This window comes from Hylaeus volcanicus, chromosome 7 (genome assembly GCF_026283585.1).
Source record: "Hylaeus volcanicus isolate JK05 chromosome 7, UHH_iyHylVolc1.0_haploid, whole genome shotgun sequence".
Classification (NCBI taxonomy): Eukaryota; Metazoa; Arthropoda; class Insecta; order Hymenoptera; family Colletidae; genus Hylaeus; species Hylaeus volcanicus.
Window position 1 is genome coordinate 19334329 of NC_071982.1, and position 24794 is coordinate 19359122.

Below are 24794 nucleotides of genomic sequence, written 5' to 3' on the forward strand. Positions count from 1 at the left end.
TAGAGAGAGAGAGAGAGAGAGAGAGAGAGAGAGAGAGAGAGAGAGAGAGAGAGAGAGAGAGAGAGAGAACCAGCGCGCGATTACCACGAATTTGCATAGTGTCCTAACTTCGTTCTTGTGCGGCGAATAAACGCGGAGGAACGAAGCGCGCCGATACGACGCCTTTAGTGGCACGTTGCACGTGTCGTTTGCATAGAAACTACATTTTATGGCCCCTCCTCTGCCGAGGTTCGACGCAACGACCTACGCTCCGCGGATCTTATTGGCGGTTTTGGTAGCAAGCCCCGCAATTAGAATCGTACCGATCGCTCCCACGCCGCAAAGGCGAAACGCGTCGCGCCCACGTGCCGATCCGCTCCGCGAGTACCCCCTCGACGCGCGAAAGTCGGGAAATCGCGTCTCACCTGAGGGACGAGAGTAAAAACATCTCCCTGGCGGGACATCGAATTTACGACGGGAAAGACGCCAACCGTCCCGTGTCTCGTCTCCCAGGACCCTCGAACGTGAGAGGCACTGCTGAGATAAGTTGACGTTTATTTATAAACGAATATACACGAAGACGTGCATAGTGTCCCTGGCGATACACTTGTGGAGCATAAACTGTAACATCTCGTATATTTTTTCTATTTTTCTATATGTAATTACAGAGCACCGATGAATTAGTATCGTCGCAACAACGTCCGCGCACATGCTTTTCCGAGTATCCAATTTGTTGCGAAAATGTCTCGATAACGAAACCGTGTAACGCGATGCCGCTTAATTAATTAACAAGTATTTCGATTAATTAACATCGAAATCAGATACACGTCTGTGAATAACGTTTCCAGATTACCACGCATCATGAATGCGTAAAGTCAGCAGTCCGTTAGTTGGGGACCAAACTGAATCGGTGGAATCGCGGAAAGCAGCGAAATGTTTCTCGAAAGCGACACAACACTCGGGGCCGACGACCAATACGCGTAATGCACCCACCGCGGGTCCGGGCTCGACTTACAAAGCGGCATTTCCAGCGCGTGATGCATCGATGGCAAAATAAACACGGGAGCGAGATAAAATATTGATTTCATAAATATTGAATCGAGTCAAATAGATGTTGCAAATAGAAGGGGAAGGCGGAGAGGGTGGCCGCGATTTTTGGAGGGACGAAGACTCCGGTAACCGATCGAGACCAGTCCGTAACGAGGATTTATACCGTTGATAGGATTTCTCGTTCGACTATGTCGAAGCCCTCGCAGACACTTGTCAACTCGATCGGGACTTTAAAACAATTTTGATATCTCATCTCCCGCGGAGCCAGCCCCAAAGCGTTCAGACGTCGCGGCTGGCTGAAAGAGCAGCCCTCGGCCACCTGAGGGAGAGAAACTTTTCAATTTCCGCGAAAAAACCGCGTTACGGGACCTATCGACGATTTTTCGGTGACGGGAGAGACCCAGGGATACATTGGACTCGTTTGAAATTGATACTGCTGAGATTGAAGGTATTGTTTATTTCGTATCCATTTTCCCGCTATATCAAGCGACGTTCTGTAGGTTGTGTTGAGTTTGAGAGTTCCTAGGCAAATTTCATTTGTTTAAGTTGTATATGGTAGGGTAGATCAACCGATGTGCACGTCCAAGTTGTCTTCAGACTTAAATATATAGGAGACACGGTCTGGCCCAGCCAATGGAGTTCGCCAAAAATTCTTAATTAAAAATGGTCCAACGCCCCTCGCGGACGTTATCGAACGAACGTTTATCATGGGACGGTTTATCAACAGGCTTATCTCGCGAAACCGAAACAATAACTCAGCGATGTTGCACGGTCTCGCGTACCGGCTCGTTCAAAAGCGTACGAGTAAACTTGGGACGCAGTATTTGGTGAAGTTATTACACGTCGGTCGGCAAACCACCCTCCCCGATTTCTCTTAATCCGAATAAAAATGTCCCGTTGTTTGGCAGCTCTTTCGCCATGATATTTTTATTCGGATTAAGCGCCGAAGGACCACGCTCCTTGTTTACCTAAAGCTTTTTCCTCTTGTACGCGAGTTTTTGAAACTCGTCGACCGGCTTACGAACGTTCGAAAATAGTAATATTATTTCAATTAGAATCGAGTCGAAGGTGGTTTTCAAATCATTTTTCAATACAAGAGTAATGTTTCACCATTTACATATTTATAATGAAACATTTATTTGAAAACATCGAGCCTATCATTTAATTTAGATAATAAAGGGTACGAATACTTATGAGACTGACTGTAGGTAGTATACAAGGGTAGGTGAAGAATTTCAACCAATCTTCCCAAGCTTAGACGAACCAAAATAGTTTCTTCAAGTCCTCTTCCAAAATCGAGTATCACGATCCCACGAAATCGCCACTGGAGTTGTTCACGTAGGTCGCTGTAACTAACCGGTTCGCGTGGAAACTTCTCACATCCGAATCAAGGGGGAGAACAAGGACGAAAAGGAACGAAGGGTGGAAAGGGTTCGCCGGAGCGAAATCTGGAAGAGTGCTCGATCGATTCCTCGCGGGGCAACCCTTTTCTCTGGCCAGTCCACCTCTCGATCCGTTCTCATCTCTCTTTCCCTCGCGGCCAAATAAATTAGTTGTCACGAAGGAGCAGAAGCCGGCCAGCTGGCTGGCAGACGAACGATAAAATTACCGGAGCGAGCTTAGCGCCGGAAACAAAGTTGAGCCGCGCCTGAAAGCATCTGCGGAAAAGGGTTTAAGGGCTTCCGAGCCTCCCGTGGCTAATTCGGTTCGCGAACGACTCCGATTCGCCGTCGCTAAGGGAGGAACTGAATCTTGTTTACGCGTTGTTCAAAGATCGGTTGAAAACATGCGGAAACTGTTGAGAAATGTTCGATTTTATTTCTTGACCAATCAGATTTTAGATCTTTCGTAGTATAATAGTTTTTCAAAATGTCGTTATGTGTGCATTGGATGAAGAAGAAGAGATCCCGAGTTGCAAGTATGATCAATAAATAAGTAAAATGTGGATAGTGTTAAGCAATATTTGTGTATTCCGAGCCTTACGAAGTCTGGCTGGGATGTCTGATCAAGTACGGCTCAGGGCTGATTCTACTTAACTTGACTTTATATGTGCATTCTATCCACGTGTATCGTGTATTACAACCCCTTTTTTGTATGAAAATATCTATTAGCACGGGTTGAACGTGTTTCTTAAAGTTCGCGGTCAAAACAGCGACAGAAGGTCGTTTTAAATCGTAACGGAATTTATGGTCTGCTACGGATGGACGTCGAGCGTCGTCGGGAAATAAATGGGGTCGGATAAGTCGAGCTTGAAACGTCCGAATTGAAATTCTGCGTCATTGCGGTCTCGATAATTCCGCTTCCGGGTAACGGAAGGCGCGAGAGACGAGCTCTCCCGGTCGTCCTCGCGGTCGTCTCCTCTCCTCGCCAGAGGAGATCGAGTGACGCGTAGTTAGGAAGGTAACTCACCTAAATCTCGATGGCCCCGTTTCCTCGGAACCGGAGGCCCATAATTCTGCGGGAGCTCGGAAGCGCCGCGCAGGAAAAGTGGTGTGCGGTCTTCGAACCGAACTGCCGCACGAGAAAGAAAACCGGAAGAAAACCGAGGAGGGTGAAACAGAATAAAGAAAAGAAAAGAGTGGAGGAACCCGCTTGGAGAAAAGGGAAAGACGCAGAGTAGAACGAGACATACTCGCATCGACGTGACATTCAAATATTTTCCTATTTTAGAAAAGGTTTCGTCGTTTAGGAAAGAAATTAATAGAAGTTAGAGTACTTAAGAACGATAAGATGGTAGGTCGCGAAACACGGGGGTGGGTTCCAAGGAAGCGACAGACGGACTACTAACCGGGACTGGATCTTCCAGGAGACCAGGAATTGGCGAGGATCCGTAGAATCGAGCCAAGAAGACGGGCGCACGCGAGACGGACGGAATCAGCATAGGAGCGACATTAATATCCATTATATTCCCAACGACTAACCGTTTCTCGTCCCCGTCCCTCGGCGTCCTTTCATCCAGCGTCTTCTTCCCTCCGTTCCAAGAGAAACAGCAAATCCGTGGACCGTTCCGTGATTTATAGAGAAAGTTTAACTCCGCGATTACGCGAGGAGGCGCAACGACAGTTGGCAAGCCGTCCTTCGACCACTCCGCCTCCCACCTTTTCCTTTACCCTTACCTCGCTTTCCGTCATTCGCGCGAATTAGTCGTGACGCCCTTATCCTGGTCGCGTCGTCGTCCTTCTCGATTGGCTGTATTACGAGAACACCTATAATCTATTTTAGAATCTAGAACCGTCAATCCAACAATTGAATGCGCTGGATCTCTTCGCGGAAGAAACACTGCCGCGAAAAACAGTCCTGGTGGCACAGAGTGTGTTCGATCGAACGTCCTCGAGGACAGGTAAAATTTCCGTGACACATTCGGGGCGACGCGCTCTCGAACCCTCGGTTCCACGATAAAAACGGTCACGGAGCAGATGACATTATTTGAGAGATAAGCGGAATCCCCTGTTCATTTCGCATTCTTTCGGTCTCCTGGCGCGGGACGCGACGTATCTAGCCCGAGCCGCGGTATTCCGAACGCGCAGACGACAGAATTGCTGCTGTCAGACGATGCCGCGCGACCGCGGAAAAAGTAAACGGACGTCGTAATCCGTGCATAAGCAATCGAGATATTTTTCTAACCGAGATTAAACGCCGCAGAGCGCGAGGAACGTCGACGCGCCGGATAATGTAATCTCGCCGCGGCAGGAATCTCGTACGTCGGTTCTTGCTGGAAAACCGTCCTCGTATTTCAGCCCAGTCCCGCTAAAAAGTCTCCGCTTTGACAAATACGCCGCGTCTTTCGTCGGTCGTCGATGACAAGAACATCCGACGACGCGATTACCTCGTCGTTGCTTGCGACGCTAAACGAGTCGGGCGGAAGTGAACGATGCCCTCCCGGGGCAAATATTGTGCGCGCGTCGTTGACGAGGACAGTCCTCGCGAGTTGGTGGGAGCATAATTTTATTAACACCATGAGTGGCGAACAAGAGACTCGCGTTAAAACTAGTTACACATGAACGTCGGTAGGTTTAGTGTTAATTTCGAATCTTTGGAGAAGTCTTTTATGAGTCGCATAGTCCCAAATTGATTTTTCCACGCTCGCAAGAGCAACAGGAAAGAGACAAAAAAGTATAAATCTGTGCTCATGAATCATGCCTACCATCCACCGGTCGAATTCGTTTTCCAAAGAACCCTTTTTCCAATTTGAAATACGATGTTCAGGGGTGGCGCGAATCGAACGAAACGATCCAGGATTTTATCCCGCCAGCGCCCATCCGTTCCAGAGCGGGACAGAGCATTTTTCGAGAGACGGGGACTAGTTGCTCCCAACGACGAACCACACACCCGTAGAACGTAATGCCTTGCACGCTGGATAATGCGGTCTCGGTGTCGACGGTACTCTCTTCGTCTTCTTGCGGCGAAACCATCTCGTGCTCCGGCGCAGATGCACCAAAAACTACGTGCTCCGTCGACGAGACCGTCCCTCCCTCTTGCCCCCGTTGCGAGCTTCCGTTTCCCTTCCTTTCTCTCGCGTCGTCTTCATCTTCTACCCCAGACTCCGTCGCTCGAATCTCGCTCGTTTCAAACAGATGTCGCGTTACGACACTTGCGCGACCAACTACCGCCTACGATTTCCACCCCCGCGGCCGTCTACGTACGCCAGATGTCGTGTAAAAAGTTCCAAACCGACTCGAACGAGACTTCCACGATTCGTTGCCGGGAGTACCACGCCAAACGTATTTGCATCGCGTCGTAACGCTCGTGTATATTTAAATTACGGGGGTTAATTGCTGCCTCCCGCAAGTAGACGCGAACTTCGGCAGGGAACAACTTTGAGCAGGGAATCTTGGGTAGATTAATTTGAGATCATGGTACTGTTGATTTTTCAAAGTTTTGCGTTAGGTAGCATCCAATATAAATTTCATGTATTTCAGTATAAAGGTGACCCCATTCTCGAATCTCGATAGCTTAGCATTCGTGGAAATAAAATGCTAAGAAAGCGTCTCGAGTTGCTGGTAGGTACATAAAAAAAAAAAGACCTCGAGTGCAAAGGGTTAAGCTTAGTATCGCTTTAACATTCCAAACCACTTCTCGATATCGCGAGCACCATCCCCGCGTGTTTCCCCTAGCTGGCTAGCCCTCGAAAGAAATTAGCCGCGAGTTAGCAGCGGCTTCGTCCCTGACCAGCCTGGGTGTTGATCCCCGGAGCCGGGAGTCCGTTTACACGCGCGTGATTAATGTCGTTCAGTCCCCCCGCGTAGACTTGGCCACGATTTTAATAACCGTCGCCCCTGGCAACCCCCGGCAGCACGCGAATATTTACGAGTGCTCGCTAATAGGAGACCCGCTTAACGCGGCTCGCGGCGCGAAAATAGAGGGACACGCGCCTCGACAATATGATATCCCGTGGCGTCGCGACGCGTCTCGACCCGCTGGAGAATAACGCCACGCTCGGCAGGGGGGGTCTTGGCGCGAAAGATGAAACTTTGATGAGATCCTGGCCACGTGACTGCTCGCCAGGATCCGGCAGGTTCGCGTCACTGACACGTGCCGCAGGAATGTCTCTCTCACGATGAATCGGTGACGCCGTTTCGAATTCTGACGTTGGATTTTAATATAGGGGTCATCTCTGTCGCGGTCCCTTCTTCCATCGAGGGCTGGTGGAACGATTAATTTTATTGGTCGATGTTGGGTGAAACAGCGAGGTGGAAAGCTTAGGACGCATTAAGTATCAGGAATTCGTCGAGTATCCATCGAAAATTGAACAAAGACCGTACGAATAATTATAGGACCGACAGTTTCGTCTCGAGAAAAATATTTCAAGGAAAGATTGACAAACCGGTACAATTCACTGAGTGAGCAAGGTAATGCTACTATAACAGAGATAACCACTCCAGTTAGAACGTCGTTCAGCGACCATTTGGGTAGATGTGCGAGGGTAGAATGAAAGAAACCTCGAGCCAATCCAATAGCAGTATAAAGTAGCCCTGTACAGAGGCGTTCGAACCCATCGCCGGAAGTACCGGTAGCTACCGGGCGTGGACTGTTATCCGGGTGAACGGTGGAGTCGTAACCGTGGTCCGATTTTTTACGAGGTGGCACTTTGCACGCGGGCAACTTCTGCTACAAATTCTATATTACAGTATAGGTGTAACGGTCGTACCGCGGAGCGGTAACGAAAAGTTTCGCAACGGTTACCGCAGCCTTGCTGGAAACAGGGTTCGAAAAAAATGCTGGGTTTCCCGTTCTCCGGTTCCAGCCAGAGGGAGAAAGGCGGCGAGAACAGGGGAAAAGAGGACCTGCGAGACCCAGCATCGATGGGCTACTTTTCCCTCTGGGTACTCGTCCCCCGAATTCGATGAAGCTGTATATATGTATATAGTCGAGGGTTTCGGGGAGGGGTCAGAGTTAATGCAGTTCGGTGCTGCCGGGCGATAAAGTTTTTAGCGTCGGCGTCGCGCGCCTGCAATTCCCTCTGTCCGATTTAAACTTCGCCATAAAACGAGGTTCAAACGTCGCGCGATTAATTTCGTGGATGTTCTCTTGTGTCCCGCCGCTCTTCCTTTTTTCTCCAGCCGGTGGCCGGGTGCGCTCTGTTCTGACCCACCCAACGAAAAATTTGAGGGACTGCACTTTGATGCTTGGAGGGAAGGGTTGAAAGGGGCGCATTTGAGTAGAGTGTTGTAATCCCGGTACAGTTTCAGAGGTGGAAAAAAAAATTGTACGTTAGCGCGAATGAGGTTCGGTTTACTCGAAAAAGGTTACTTATTTAATTTTCATCCAAATTAAAAGTAAATATTTCTCATTGCGGTAGAAATTAAAAATGGACCAGAACGAAATTGAGCGGGGCAGTTGATCAAGAAAAATAGAATACCCCCTTAAAACATTGTTGACCGACAATTTTACACAGAAGCGACTTCATTTCACCGGCTATTATTTCGTAATTGAATGTGAAAAAAAAGCTATTACCAACATAATTAATTAAAATGAAATATTTTAGATGAGCTTCTGCAATATTTTATATCGCCCTGGGTTTCATAAATTGAAATAGTTAATACAAGTGATTTCTCGTGACCGGTCAGTAATGTGTTTAGATCGAATAGACGCGTAATCGATCCATTGACGAGGGTGGCCAATCGTTGTTTTTTCGCACGAGCGTCGTTGAAGTTTTCATACGCGTCGACGCTCGAGGCAGCGTCGAAAGACATTTTCTACGTGCAACGTCAAAGACCACGCAGCTGAAGGGAAAAAGACGAAAGCGCGCGCGGCGACGAGTGGAGGAGAAGCAACGCGTATGATCTCCGAGACAAAGAGACGGTTCGGCGACTCGTCAACTGGATTTGCTTTGAACCGCGCCGCGACGACGTTAGACACGCTGTAAACTCGCGAAACCGTGTTACCTACTCGCGTATACATACATGTAAACTCGCCGTGTTACGATCTCCGCGATAGACGCTGCCAAAACGCGTCTCCGTGGCGTGACGAAAAGTTGCGAGCACGAGATCATTCCCCGCGGAACGACTGGCGAGATTATAGTCTTCGCGAAACAGGAACGCGCCAAATGGAAATCGTTCATCCTAGAATTATTTATACGACTGGCAGGGCAGTTTGGAAACTATGTTTATAAATTTTATAGCGACGACACGAGCAGAAGTCACTCAAGTTGGCACTCGAATCGTCATACGATGCAAGACGTCGAAGCGTCTTGACAATTGAAACTTAATTGCACACTCTTTGGTTAGAAAATAGACATTTCCCTTGCGTCTTAACTTTTTACAAAAGGTATACGGTAACAACGGCGTCGGGTAGCAGACTTAGCCCTCAGCGGAAGCCACGACGATATTAGACTCGTTGCATGCGCAGCGAACCCAGGATACCCAGGACACGTAAGAGAAGTTGGTGGTACGCCGAAACTCACGATAAACGCGAGCGCGCCGGGGCTCGAGGGATGAACGCCAGCCAGGGCGGGATCGGGAAGGAACTTTCGCGACAAACGGTAACAACAACAACAGCGACAACACCGGCAACTGCCACGCTGGAACTGCACGCGTCGACGATAATTACAACAATAACTGTAACTACGTAGGTGGAGACCGTGGACCGCGGCTGGTTTAATTAGAATCCTCTCTGTTGCACGGCTTAAACGCAGCCGCGCTTTGAGCCGCGCGTTAAACGCCCGAGACAAAAGAACGGTTAGGGTACGTTTACGCCGCTAACAACGGGATGCTGTAGAACGTACTCGAAATTCGCGAAAAGAGTCGATCTCGATGAGACAGCGCGCACGAGGGCGCCCATCTTGCGCGAATAAAAGAGCCCTGCTACGCGCGCTCCTCCAAACAATGCGACGGGAAGTTGCGCGTTGCTATAGCCGAGCTTGAAAGCGTCGAGGCGGGGACGGAATTTTATTCGAATCGTGGATGACGAATAAAAACTCGCGAAAACTCAGTTTGCATTTAGAGTACACTCTAGTTTGAATTACCTCGATATCGGTGCATACATTTTTATAACATCGTCGACTCTTTTTTCTTTTTCTCGACGCCTTTCCGTACTCTCGGTAGGAGTGTTCCCTCGTCGTGTTTCGCTGCGCTGTTTGGGCTCGAATCTCATTTTCCTTAAATTCGTCCCGGGAGAGGAGGAGGTGATTAATCAAATTACCTAATTAAGCGCGTAATTAATTTTGGATTCAAAGTAGCCGCGCGGGAAAGCGCTCAACGCGTCGCCTGCGCGGGCTCGTGCGTGAAAAATAAATCACCGTTGCCTGGCCCGTTATTAATTTCCGACGAAAGTTGTCGTTGCAAAAACTACCGAACGTAGACGATCGATCACATTGACAGCGACTGCGTGCGCTGGGAAAATCGCGAGACAGACGGACGACGGGCCTGCCATCGAGCAGGTCGAGGCGATATTTCGGAATCTGACAGACGGGCGTGTAGAACAGCGAGGAGACTGATAGTATTAGGCTTTTATGATAGATAAACTAGTTGATAGCAAAGGAGTTCGCGAGATGTTTAACCCATTCACTGGCAACTCCGAGATGTCTCGTAATTCAAATCGATAAGTTTATAACCTTTTGAGTCACGAATTATTGCAAAAATGGATCATAAATTTTCTTTTTAAAACAACTTCTTTTATAGCCAACCAACCAAACTGATCCGAGAAAATTTGTTTCCCCTCCAGAATGGTCATTCGTCCTACTATTCGTGAATGAGCTTCCAAGTGCTCCGCATTCGCCAAAAGTGCGACGAAGAATAGCCCCTTATCCCGACTAAACGCGAGCCTCGGCGATATCGAACGTCGAGGACGACGAACGTGTCCGAAGTACTCGTCGCGACTCTTCGAGATTTCGAAACGATCGACGCGGCCGTGGATCAAGCTCGAAAAGCTCCAGCTCCTTTTCCAGGAGCTTTCCGACGGCGCCTGACGGAGAACAAATTGGCCCCGCTGCTCGTCGTCGTTATGTAAACTCCAATTATCGGAGGTATTACATAACGCCGTCGGCGATGGATTCGAAAAACTCGACTCGGGCGATGTTTACCGTCCGCGTTTGGATTATTAATAATTTCGCGAGTAAATGTTTACGCGATAAATAGGGAACTTTGTGCCAGGATTTCGCGCACGCTGGCCACGTCGTTCGTTCACGCGTACGCGATACAACGAAAACAGATCCGATCGCGGCCAGGGGCGACGAGAGAGAAAGAGAGAGTGCACGTATGCGAGAAAGAACAAAATTTTGCGAGATCGTATCGGGGCCCACTTATAGTTTCTGACTCGATAAATTCGACGTCACGATTCTAATCAGCCAAGTACAAAGTAGAAAATTCCTTGTTAATGCTAAAGTGCACCTGTCGCCGCGTATTACACTGCGAGCACTAATTTTTCAATTAGAAACCTCTCGCAGTTTAACCCGAGAGAGGAGCTGTATGTGAGAATCGAATTAATAATATATTCATTCGCGAGCCTGTCGCAACAGTGACCAAAAGAGAGAGGGGATAGCGAGGAAGTAAGGGGATTTAATTAGCGTTAACAAAGCATCGCGCGGGGGTGGTAAATAATAACTCTATTAATTACGCCGCTTTCTGTTCCACAGGCACGCGTCCGCCACGCTCGTACTTGCCGATAATGCGTTCGATAACGCCCAACGCGTATGTCTCGACGTTTCAGGTCATTCGTGCGCCGGTACACCCGTTAGCTGGTCCTACTCGCGAATCGAATCTCCATTAATTCCGTCGAGGACCCCGTTCCAATGGAAGCCGCAACATTTTTTCGCTCTCTCGACGCCACACACCCGCGAGCCAGGTTAATTTTTTCACGTGAACGTAACAGAGGGACGCGTCCGTTATTTTTCCATCCAAGATCGGTGATCGATCGATCGTTCGCAGAGAATCCCAGTCGACGATATGATTGATTTCCATAGAAAAATAATTGCAAAATAATGAAACCGTCGTTTGATCCGCGGACACGGGCGAAAAATAGTTTCGTTTTCAATCGACGGGTACCACGAGATTATACTCGAACATCTCCGTACTGATAGAACGAAATTTTTGTTTGTTTTTTTTTTTCTTTTTTTTTTTATTAATCGATTCATCGATCGAAGACCGCAGGAATAAAAGTGCCGAGTTTGTGGAAACTAGGAACGAATGGGATTAACCGTAAAGCGATTTAACCGTGGGCAATATTTACGGTTATTGTTGGGGATGGAAAATAAATGCGTTCGTCGAGCATGCTCAAGATTGAATTACGGAAGTTTAGTGTACCGAGTTAAAGGTTCAATATGGACCATGGTAAATTACTTTAATCGCGAGCTCCGGGACGGCGAAATTATTTCAAGAGAAAATTAAACTGAATAACGTTAGTATTCGCTACAGCCACGTTTCCCTGCTCTTGCGAAGTGCAGCTGCGAAAAGGAAACTAGCCAGCCCCTAAACTCCCATACGGGTGTCACGACGACACGGATTGCCGATACATCTACAATTGAACCTCGAAGGCGAAATTTTCCGCCAAGATCGATGGCCATTCTTGTCGATCGCTCAATCTTTGGCGACGTTCTTCCGCCCAATGACAAGCGCGTTTAAAACTCCAATGGTAGAATCATTCTTCCTTCTCGGTTCTCTGGAGGCATCCAATCTCCCAGGGTTAAAATCTACGTGTTTTCGAATCGAACAAAATTCGTCGATAGTTTCATAAATCTGGTCGCGAGCCTCCAAGTCGACCTCGCTGACCTAAGTTACTCCGAGGAAACCAGCACGCGGGAAGCTCTGCTTCGTGACCCTAATATCCATGCCAGTCTCGGGCAGGAATAAACCGATGACGATCGAGGGGGAGGGAAGAATCAGCGAACAGAGTTTCTTCGGAAACGCGCCAGTTTCCTGGTCGGATTTCCACTAGCAGACGCGACAGGATTCGCGTAACCTGGAATCGACGTAACGGCGGAGACGAGGGGGATGGGCGCAGGGCCACCAGGAAAGACAATAAGCTCTGGATACGGTGAACGAGTATCCGCGAAATGCACCGCGCATCGAATTGAAAGCGCGGTGCCAAATGGGACGCAAATACAATGAGAGTAAGAGACTTCGCGTCTTGGCTCGCGACGGACTCTGATAAAAGCCAATAATCCTCCGGGCAATAGAAACCCTCCTGGAGAGGAGGTTCTGTCGTATTATGCGGGCCCGTTTTCCCGTGCTCGCGCTACCCTGCGATCCGCAAAGCCGCGTTTCCACGCGAGGGAACCCGTCGTCGTTCGGGGGATACATTCGAATCGTTTAAAAAGAACCGTTTTCGTTGTACACGTGCGAATTACTTCTGCGAGGGTGGGTTTAATAACGGCGCTTTTACCTGCGTTGTCGCTCATTTGCTGCGACAATGGTCCCGTTCGCCTGGCACGGTTGCAGAGGGGAAAGTTAACCGAGAATTCGTGGCACCGAACAAGGTCGATGGCGAAATCATCCAATCGGAATTTGAATATTAAAACGCGTCGACCCCAAATTGCTTTAACTCTAAATTTACATTCAATTCCACAAATAACATATCGAATATCCGAATGAAACGAATATTTCCCCGAGAATTCTATTACATATGCGAAACAGATTCCCGCCCATAAAAATGGTTAAAATCTCAATGAATATCGGATATTCCCCGGTGGAATTTTTTGCGAAACCGGCCGGGTACGCGACGCGTTCGAAAACTTTCGACTATTCGACCTGTTACGGTACCTACCTACCGATAAAATTCACGCGGAAACGACAGAACGTCCCAGTTTCGTCCCCTAACGACGAAGGGACGAACGTTCGGCCAAGATTTCGCGATCTCGTGCAAGTGGAACGGAAATGCGGTCAGCCACGTTGGATGGTCGATCGGTGGATTTCGTTTTAATAGTATTCACGGGTTGGTTGTTCCTTTTATCTTCGGTCGAGAGTATTTCTCTTTGTTTTACACGGGTCCAGGAGGTACCGAGACGGCGATGATGCCAGAGGGTGGCGCGGGGGCGAGCAGAGGCGCGCACAACCGCCACTTGTATCCATTACGCTCGCGGAGTTATGAGGCTGACGTTTATTGGCTAACTTGTAACTCCTCGCAGCCAGTCTGAATTATTCTCCGGTCCTTCCAGAAGCCTCGTAAGTTTATTTCAATTTGGCCTCGACTCGAGTCCCTTTTCCACCCTTCCGTTCCCTTGTCGTTCTCTCTTCTCCGGCTACGTCCAGAGATTTATAAGGAAACTGCGACTAGGAATTTCTACGAGCCACGCGGAGCTGGGAGATAAGCAGAAGACCAGAGGGTGGAAAAACTGTTACTTTGGGCGAGCCTTAATCCGTGGCACCTCGGACGCGGAGGCAGTTTGAATTTAAACGTTCTTATTCTCGGGCGCGGACCAGGCGTACATAGGTTCGCCTCGTAAAGCGTGGAAGGGCGAGCTGCGAGTTAAAACGGTCGTGAAACAAAGAAGGGGATTTTTTAGGGCGGTGGATGCAGGACGGCGAGAGTTGAACTCGGAGACAAGAGGAACGGTGTCCGTAAAAGAAGAGCGCGAGGAAGAAAATAAAGCGCGGGGTGTTAACGAAACGGGGAACCGCTATTACTCCAGCTGGTGGACTTGTCATCGTGCCAGATTTATCTTCGCTCCCGGAGTGTATCGTTTGCTTAATTACCGATACACCTTCATGTATCGAACTTGCACCCCTTTTTTCCTGCTTGTCGTTATTTGAAATTGGCACGTTCAACTCGATGGTCTAGAGTCTAGACTCTAGACAAATGTAGACAGAACATGTTTCGACCTTTTCTTCTTGGAGTATCTTCTATTAATCTTCGCTCAACAGAGATTCCCGATTTCCCTTTCTAGACGAGGCTGAATAAGTGACTAAATATACGAAGAACCGACACCGAACGCCTCGAAAGGCCGCAGGTTCCCTCAGTCTCTAACCCCCGCGTCCAAACTCTTCCATCCACGCGGCTTCTTCGCGGTCTTTAACCGCGCGATATTTCCTCGGAGCCGAAGTTTCAACAGAGTAGCCACGGGCAACTTTTCCCAAAGTATTTTCGCCCAGCGCAGAGCCGCCAGCGGCACAATTATACGGTTTCCCCGGACGTAAAGCTCACCGAATAGAGGTGGTCGTATGTTTCGTGGCCGAGCACTTTGTAAACAGCTTTCTCGCAAACTGTTTTCGTTCCCGAGGCTTTGACGGCGCTACGCGGTAGTAGCCCCAGCCTCGTAACGATCCGTTGTCCGAAACGCGAGAACATCATCGTTCGGTGGCGACTTCATCGACGGAGAAATCGCGCGGATCCCGACGGAGTTGGTCCGCCCCGTATCTCGACGACGCAGTCGTGGAAGCGGCGAATTTATCGTTCGTTATTAGCGAATGTACCGCGCGAAACGAGGGTGGCTCGAGACGCCGATAAAAAAGGGGAGAGAGGCGAGAGAAGAAAGTGAGAAACGGTGGGAAGTGGAGCAACCAGAAGAAGAATGGAGTCGGAGGGTGAGGCGCTCGGATGAGACTGATATCGCGTCCGTCGAGTTTTCGTTGCTTCCGCTCCGGTAGACACTGAAAAACTCGCGGAAGAAAGAGACGTCTGAGCACGGGAATCAATTATGGCCGGGAGGGGAGACGAGGAGGGAAAAGCAGTCCCGTGTACACGCGTCGAGGGATAGATGGACCGACGACTCCGGAGGTGGTGACGCATCGAACAATCCCCATCCCTCGTGGGGGCCGATTTTTCGTACATCGCGTCTTCCTCTACTATTATTCCTTAATACGTGGATGAGAAGATCAAAACATCCCTGTATATCCCTCCATACGGTGCTAGGTCTATTCCCTTGACACAGAGATACAGGGCACCATTTAGTAATTCGCAGCATGTCCCGGAAGCCCTACTTGCAAACTGGAACAATAAACACCTCGTGTCCAGTTTGTCTTTCCCTCTGTCTTGGTTTGACAATAACTGGCGGTACAAATTCGACCAACCTCTCGGAATCGACCTGCACGCCGTGCTGCTGGGAATGAAAGAGACGCGAGGCGGTCAATGGTCAGAGGCTCCCTTAAAAAAAAATGGCAATGCCTTCAAGAGCCCTATTCATTCGGTGTTTTATCACGGCTGGCCCGCTGGTTCGCTCGACAGCGCAGTGAAGAGACATTGGGGAAGTATTCCGAGGGGTTTGGCGGAGGAAATCAGTCGGGCAAGAAATTAAATATTACCCCAAGGAGCGAGGGTGTGCGAAGAGTTTCGGTGACCGTGGCTTCGTCTCGAGTGGCGCGAACGAGGGACCCAGCAGGGGGTCCTCCGAGGGGGTTGGGGCGCGATACCGCGATGTCGGTGGGTCCCACGGGTATCCAGGACAAATAACATCCCGACATGGACGCGGCAAACAAGAAGGCATATCCCCTGTCCGGCAGTCTCACCCTCTCGTCTTGGTCCCTTTAAAACGCCTCTTTGTTAGCTCGCTGGAAGAACATCGATTCCGCAGCGACGATGGGGATGATACCGAATCAATACCATGCGTTCTAGCTCGTTAATTGTAATCCGGTATCGAAAGGTAAACGTGTGGGGGTTGGGGGAAATGGCAGGCTTTGATAATCAAATTGGAATAGTTAGAGAAAGATGCAGGGTTCTATGAAGCAGGAACGAATACTTCGGTTATTTCGATAACCTATTCACTGCCAGGCAAATTTAATGCGTTTTTTCTTGGTCGCCAAGATTTAAAACGGACGTGTAATCTAGGTTATTATTGTGATAATTTCAATATTCTTTTGCAATAATTCGTGACTCAAAAGGCTATATAAACGTACCAATTTGAAATGAAATTTTAGAGATCAACACAGAATAATTTTTAAACGTATAATAACGGAGGGAGGAATGAAATAGTTTAACCTCCTGGTGCATGGGAGAAATTTTCACCCGGAAGGGGACGCAAATTTCCGCGAACGGCTCCCTAAATATTTTAACGCGAAAAGCACCGTCGAACGGGGTCGTCGCGTTTCTTCCCAGGATAACCATTTTCTTTTACAAGGTGCTGGTCGACGTCGTTGCAGCGGTGCATATACGCGTCCTCGTGTGCATAAATATACACACCGAACTGCACCGTATCTACGAGTCCATACGTGGCATACGTAATCGAGGGACTCGGAGTTCGCCTAAACGGCTCTCTAAATTTCCTGGTCGCTGGAAAACCTAGAAGTTCCCTCGCGCTTCCCTTCGTTCATTGGAAAATCGTCTTGGATTCCTAGAAAATGGATGAACGTAGCCATTGCGTAGATGCAAACGCGAAATAAACGACGAATAATGTATCAGGTCGTCCTAAAAGTTTTTCCCACTACAGCTACTCATATTAATATATGAAACCCTTAAATTTGATTAAAAAAACGTAATCTCTCTCATTTCACAATATTTTTTCACCTTTCTATCTCTGTAGTTTTTATATTAAATATTAATACAGTCTGTAGAACGAACTTATGAGACGACCTTATAGAACAAATTTCGCCAATTTCTTTCCCCGAGTAACAAGCAATATTTACCATTAATTTGCGAGTAAATGAATCCATCGATCTCGGAACGGTAATCCACGGTATACACTTAAAATATATCGTCGTCAGGCCGCGGGTGTCCCTCGATATTAATCGATACGACCGCGGGCACGGCGAGGTTCGACCAATTTGTCAGACTTACCTATCGATTCCCCCATTTCCATTCCGGAAAGAGGAGCGTCCGTATAATAGCAGCGCCAATAAAAGTAACCGCGGCTCGGAAAAAACCCAGGCTCGATTAATTACGAGCCGTAAAAAAAACGAACGAGGCTAGGGAGGAAGTCTCGTCCTTCGTAGAGAACGGAGCGAGGGAAGAATGTCGCGACGATGACGGCGGCAGCTGCGTTAACGCGATAAGTCGAATTCCGTGGGCTAATGAAAGGGCCGGCGGGTGATGTTCGATGATCGATCGACGTGCATCGATATTTCTGGAGGCGAGGGGGCAAGACGGACCGCCTTGATCGCGATATCGGATAATTTACAAGGGCGCGTAATGGAGATTCCTCCGACACGGGGATCGACTGCGCCGATAAATTGCCATAAGGCGTACAAAGGACAGAGGAAGGGGGGTAGGGTAAGGGCGAAGGGTGCGTCTAGCTTCTAACGAAGAGCGGAATGGGTTTGCGCGACGCGGTCTTAATAATGCTCGGGCGCAGTTAGTGCCACGTTTTCGTTGGCCCCCGAAAATAGCTCCTACGAGGAGAATGCCAGCGATAGGGGGAGAGAAGCAGTTCGTTGGAGGGTAATACGTGCCGCACCGTTCGCCCTCCTGTCGTACGACAAAAGTACAATCGATACAGTTTACTCCGGCGCGAGATTAAAGATCGATGGAAACGCTAACAATGGGCCAGGCCATTGCTTTCTATAGGCGTGCGCTTTCCCTGTTGCGCCCGTAATACACGCTACCCCACACCCCCTGTGCCACTGACACGCTGACTGTGAGCCCCCTTTCCATCGAGCTTTTCCTCGTGGGGGTTCCGCTGCGAAAATTGAAAAATGTTTCTTTAAGGACTCGACGGACTTCGAATATGTCGGGTGTCTCGGGGTGCAGCATTTTTTCCCATATTTCTTGTTATCGTCTCTATTTAAGTGCTCTTTTCAAATACAGTTTTCTACAATGTTCCTTAAATCTAAGTCGTATGAAAATAACTTGTAGATTAAAAACTTCCCTTATAATTTACTCAAAATAGACAGAAAATCGTGGACAAAGACATCCCATCGCGTCTCGGCCATTATTACGTGTCTCATCCCCTTAACCACATCTCCCGACTACAGCAGTAATTACCCCGCGGTGCCATTCTTCGCAGAATATAATCCGCCCCCTCCCCCCGAACCTGCGCCATTGTGGGTGCCGAATTGAACGGGCCACAAAAGTATAACGAGTATTAATATAATCTTGTCAGGGTGGACAAATCGTGCCCACGTTTTCCAGGGGCGCACAAAAGCACAGTTTCATGACCGAGCGATTTTAAACACAATAAGGAGATCGCCTTCCGCGTTCGCGCCACACCCCCGCGTGGGGTTCGGGGTCCCCATTATGCTCGCGACACAATCGCTAAACTGTCAGAATTACCGAAACCGGTGTGTTTCGAAGGGGAGGCCGAGGGGGTGGGGCCACGGGGACATCTGTCGCGGCGTCAGCTGACGGATTCCTGGATTCCGCCAGGAAAACTCGTCTAGCAGTCCCGTAATTAACTGGATGTCTCTTGCACCGGGCTCCCTCCACCCCTAACGAAGTTCTGCCGCGAGTCGTCCGCCGCCTCGTATTATCTCGCTCGCGTATAGCCTGTTATCGATGCCATTGTTCCGCGAGACTACGACGGGAACGCGATTCGCACCCTTCCGCGCGTTTCTCAAAAACAATGTCCCGACGCCCGCCGTCTGCGTCCTCGCGGGCTCAATTCTCGGAATTTGCGCGTCGACGATTTCCGCCGGTTGGCACCGGTTAAAGGGGCGAGATCCTTTCGTGAATCGAGAGCAAATCAATTTTTACGCTCCTAGCCTATTTACAGATCCAACGTAGAATTAGTAAACCCTTCGAAAAGAAAACATTACTCGCGTTCCTCCTCCCTTCGAACAGTTTTTCACGAGTCCATAAGAGAGCGATTCTCGGGTGAAAATATTTGGAAGAGCGGCGGTTGCCGAAATTGTTCAGGGCAGAAATGTTTAGAAGTAGAATTCGGGGTGGATGCGTCCGTTAACGAGGGAATTCAAACGGGAGGATGTAGCAGGAGGAGAAATTACGGGACGGCAGCCGTAAGAGCATCCTTTTTCCTCTCCGAGGATTATAATATTCCCAGGAAGACACGGGGTGACCACGTAGGACGGCGATACTGAAAGCGTTGATGGCGGTTCGTGGGGAACGCGTCGGACTTTACGAGGGTCAAGCATTTTCTAATTAAGCCGGTCCTCGCACGTAAAACGTTCTGGCACCGCTCGAGCAGCGCCCTCGCCGTTTCAAGGACCGCCCTTGCCACCGTTTTGCCGACGGTTAATTCACTCAGCCTCCCTCCGGCGATAAACACGCGTCGGAATAGCCGTCCGTGGAGACTCGACGGCACTTGAAAACTGCGAAATCGCGACGAAAATGTTGTTTCTCGGTTCCGAATGCCACCCTCGCGTCTCGTTACGACTCCCTACTTTATACGTGCTCCGCGGATGAACAAAACGCTTCGAATACGACGGGAACCAGATGGAACTTGCGTTCGATGGGTCAGATGTTCTTCTTTTCCTGTGCGAAATTTAACAATCTTCGCATTGAAAAAATATCGTGACGGTGATCTACTCGTTCGATCGAGCGCCTTCTCAACCGAAACGCGAACACGTCGGACCCAAACAGCTAGTTTCGCTATTTTTCCTCGCCTGATTGGACTATTCGGCCAGAAACAATCATCGAACGAACCGTGCTCGCCGCTAATTTTACATTCTCATCTGCCGCGCGTAATTTACCGATCCGACTAACTAACGCTGCCTCGACACTCGTTTTCATTCTCCGGAGCGGGTTGCGTTCGGCCCCCCTGGCCATCCCCCCGACCAACCGCTGCCCCCAGCCCCCGTCGTTATATTTCCATCGTTCATTAACATTTCAACCGGCACGAGAATCCGCGCGCCATCGATACGAACGCTGCCCTCCCACGCCTCTGCCGCCCCTCCCTTGTACCCGACGAGCGTAATTCGATTTTCAGGCGACGCGAATAAAGTTTGCAGATGAAACAGACGCTAACGAGAGCGCGGGTAATAGACGATTCGAGCGCGTCCCGCGAATATTCGCTATGACGGGAGGATGTGAGAGAGGGAGGAGGGCAGACTGTCAAATAATTTGTTGACCGCCTGTAAGTAAATATTTCGCCACCGTTGAACGTTTTACACGCAAACGGATACATATTTCCGAGCGCGACCGCGTCAACGTCGCGTGCAACGCGCGAGAAAGTAAACTGAAATATTCTGTTTGTTCTATCGGTAAATGACGGTTCGACGGTGTTTGCGCTCGGCAAATGTTTATTGCTCGCGGCCGATTTCTGGGGGTCTAACGTTCGACGAAGCGTGCTCGTTTTCCCAGCGACTGGAAAACTGAGGACGTGGATACGATACAATAAGAGCTATTTGATATTTGGGATAGAATACAGTCTGACTGTACAGTAGACACTTAACGCATTGTTCACCGACGATTATTTCGCAATTGAATGCGAAATTAAAACAATCTGAATAAACTCCAATAAACTCTATTTATGTTTTATTTATTTACCATGGGAATTAGTTCCCCTATATCTACACAGTTTATTCTAAACATACCGAATGATTGATACACGTGAAATAGTCGTCCAACTGGAACGATCACCTGGCGACACATGAAAATAAATAATAAAAAGACTGCAATTATCGGTAGTCGTCGACGATGCGCCCGTGGCGTTTCATTACGTGTTTTAATTAACTTTTACCCGAGCCCTGGACTCGTATATCGGCCGGATAGAGCGACGGTATACATATTCGTACGCTTATGCATCGTTTCATCGCGTCCGTTCGATTTTTTATTTTTTGCCGTAGCTATTTATTTCTTCTCTCTCTCTCTCTGCATTGTAACTTCAATTTCAGGTAACACGCTCGATGACTGCTAGGAAAATTAAATTGATTCCTACCAGGCCAAATTATCTCCGTCTTCGTTGTCCTCTCCATCCGCGCGATCGACTAAGGGATTAGTTTTTCATTAAAGATATGCAGGAGAATCTTGCCTGGTTTGCAATCGCGAGGTTGAAACTGCAACCGCGGGGCGAAAAGTGTTCGTGCAACGAGTGCGGACGCGAGAAGGGAAGAGGCAGGGGATGACGGAAGTTGCAAAGGGGTCGTTCGATAAAAGATTACCGAGAAGTCCTCCTCGTTTGGAGAACTGAGAAAGAACGAGGAGCGCTCGCAACCCTTACGCATCCACAATTCTCAATTAAACGTAAACTATCGACTTAAGTAGGTCAGAGAAGCTGCATATATCCTGTACTTTGGGTAACAAACGTGCCCGGGAACGCGTCTATATTTTTCCAAAGTAATTGACCTCTAAATGCGGTACGATGCATTTCCTGCGCGAGCAACGTGTTTTAATTAGACGAACTTTTCAATCTTCTTTTCCAATAACGTTTCGATCCCCTCTGCGTCGTGCGCGAATTAATAACATTCAACTCGTTTCTTCGTGCTTTTTCGACAGATGGGGCCGCAATTGTCGGTATAATAATTGCTAGCCCCGAGGGAAAGCAATTTTTGTCGATGTCCTAATTACAACAGTCGCAAATGAACCGACCAGGTCGTACCAGGTGTTTCCGTGTGCCCTGTGAGATGGAGTGAGAGCGCGTGGGAGTAAGCGAATGGAGAAGGGAAGAGATGGAGATGAAGAAAGCCGAAAATCCGCAATATTCGCAAAGAGCATTCGCCTAATCGCATTAAAAGGCGGCGGAGGGACGCACTGTGGTTGAAAGGCGGAAAAGACCCCAAATTACAAAAGTTATATTTTCATGAATCTATTATTATATTCTCGTAGCCGATTAACTGTGGTATTTAAGTCTGCAAATGGTTTGTTGCAAGGTTTTTCCCGCGTTTCCATACAGAGGGAGTCTTAAGAAATTAAACTTCCAGTTACTTTCGGTCACCATTTCCGTTGCTTTTTGGTTACCACGTGCACCTGCTATTCGTCGATCAAAGAACGCACTCGACAAGGGTCCATTGTCGATTCCATCACGCACACTCGCGCGTGACCAGCCGGTGGTCGCGCGAAAGTGGCCGCGAGTTTTCATATTTTCACGCTAAATTTATCCCGCCGCTCGACCGCACAATGGCGCGCGTCTAAACGCTCGCTTTTCATCCGCAGATTTCGGCCATTAAGTCCATTGACGGATTACCGTCGTCTCGTCGGCTTCGCTGTCCCCTCTTTCGGAGTTCCTAACCAAGGGTACGTCCTTCCTAGGACGTCCACCGCCTCGGGGACGATTTTTTGAATATTCGCCTTGTAAAACGCTGATGGGAACCGTTTACGGTGGGCATTGTTCGTCGGCTGAGGTATACGACCGTCTTCTGCCATTCTTTAGCCCTCCGCAGATCGCGAAGGCTCACCCCTTAAGTCGCTCGGGACTTTAATCGCTATTTTCGCTTTTCTTCCTTACCCTGGCCATTGTGCTCCGCGCGATAACTCGATCAAAGAGCTGTCACTTTTATGGAATTCCTTCCAGGAGACCGAGAAAGTGCGAAAGTTTCAGTACTGGGTTCTATCTAACATCGAGGATCTTTCAGGAGCTTGGGAGCTCTTTGCTAAAAGAGTTTCGTGTAATTTTGATACATAAAAAACGCAACAACGCTGCGTTCGGTCCGACTACCGTGAAAAATTCCACGCGTGATTCGCGGATTGAATCGGAACATGATCCGAATGCGTTTCCATTTTGCGCGCCAAGTATGAAATATCTCTTCGGGGAGGGCAGGCCCGCTCTCTATTTCAACGGTAGGCGGAAGCGCAAACAACGGCGCTGATAATAAACCAAATAAAGTTCCTCGCGGCTCGTTCGCTTCGCTCGCTCTATCGCGTGGGTAATCCCGTGACAGCGACGCGGCCAAGAGTGAGAGAGAGAGAGTGGAGTTTTCGAACGAGTTCCGAACCAATTTCCACCTGGATACGCTCGCGTGTTCGTCGAGTGCTATTCTTTTTTCACCGCAAACCCCTTCCGACCCGCGGCCGCGTGGAAATATAAATTATTTGGGAATTAAGTTAATTAAACGACCGACAACGGACGCAGGCGAAAATTGTTGCCGAAATAAAAGTCACAAAGCCGAAATCGCGACACAAAGGAAGGCCCATTCGTAGCGTTGGTTTGTTATTATTTGTCCGCGCGGTTTCGATGTTTTTTAAATCGCTTCCTCGCGGGCAAATATTACCCTTCGAGTTAACGGACTATCCTGTTAGCCGTATTCGAATCGTCGAGGTTCGTTAAGGATTCTTTTCTAACTTTTTAACGCGCGGACCATTTATCACGTGAAAAGCGACGCGTACTAGATGCGGTACCGTATATTTTTTTAAAGAAATTGTTTATCGCCTCGCAATTATTACATCCCCAGGAAGCTTTACTCAAAGCGAAGTTCCTTTTTCGATACAGATGAACTTTTTTCACTTCGATTCAGCATCTCGAATAAACACAATAAAATTCTTGCGTGTTCCGCCAATAGCTTCCGTCCCCTCTGAAATCGGAACACAAAGGACCAACGCGATAATAATGTATTAACGCGTACTTTACGAGCGGGCAATTTCGCGCGGAGGCTTATTTGCCCGCATTTGATCGCAAATCCCTAAACGCTCGAATCCCATCAAACGCGTCTCCGGCGCGATTCTTGTGCAGCGGGGAAACGGGGCGATAAAATCCAGTCCAAAGTATAACTTATTGGCCCCGACGCGGCGTTGCCTGGACATCGCAGGCAGAGCGGGACTACATATAACCGTACAATGCTCGGCTGGCAAAGAGCGTGGATTATCCAGGATTTCGAAAGAACGAGCTTCTCTCTCTCGTTTCTTCGTCTCTGGTCGCGATACGAGCGCGTCAGCGTGGGCGTTGCGGGAGTCATCGGACCGACGCGACCGGAGATTACCAAGCGATATTCTGTAGTTAACGCCAGCCGAGTTATTAATCGTCGGCAAGATACGTTCTTTGGCCGTCGACCGCTGAATTGCTCGCTGGTCGAGTTAATAACGACTCGACTCGATCGCAACCGGCGCGAGAACGCAGAGGTCTCGACTTTCCCGGGCCGTTCCACTGGAAAAACTTCCGCGGGATCCGCCCCGCGCGCGGGACACAAAGGAAAAATTAAACGAACTCGCTCGAAAAGCAATTCATCCGCGGGGATGTTCTTTTTTTCTTCTCCCCCTCGACCGCTAACAGTAGCGAGCAGAGAGGCGTAGCGCTTTGCGAGCCCGCCGCCGCTGGACCCCGGAAATTAGGATTCATCGCGCCGGCTGAATTAAAGTCGAGAAATTTTTTAATTTCGTAATATGCAGATTAGCCCCTCCGAGTCGTGTAATTAATTCCGGGCGCATATTACGCGCGTCTAAGTTTTTGCTGATACCGCGTTGCGCGAGGCCGCCGTCGGCGTCGGCGTCCAGGCGTCGTTTTTTTCCCCTCCCGTTTACCACCGAACTTTGCCCGCTGATGAAATTTTTGACGCCGTTGTCCCGACGTACAGCGTCCCTTCCGTGAGAATATGCGCGCACGGTTTTTTTTTTCCCCATCCTGGTCAGGTATTCTATAT

The 24794-nt window shown here is 48.9% G+C and overlaps 1 long non-coding RNA gene across 6 annotated transcripts in view; it reads left to right on the forward strand.

Moving 5' to 3' along the window:
• The window catches only part of LOC128880509 (uncharacterized), a 122511-nt gene that overhangs the window by 68488 nt on the left and 29229 nt on the right, over window positions 1-24794 (forward strand). The gene's annotated exons all lie outside the window — the stretch shown is intronic.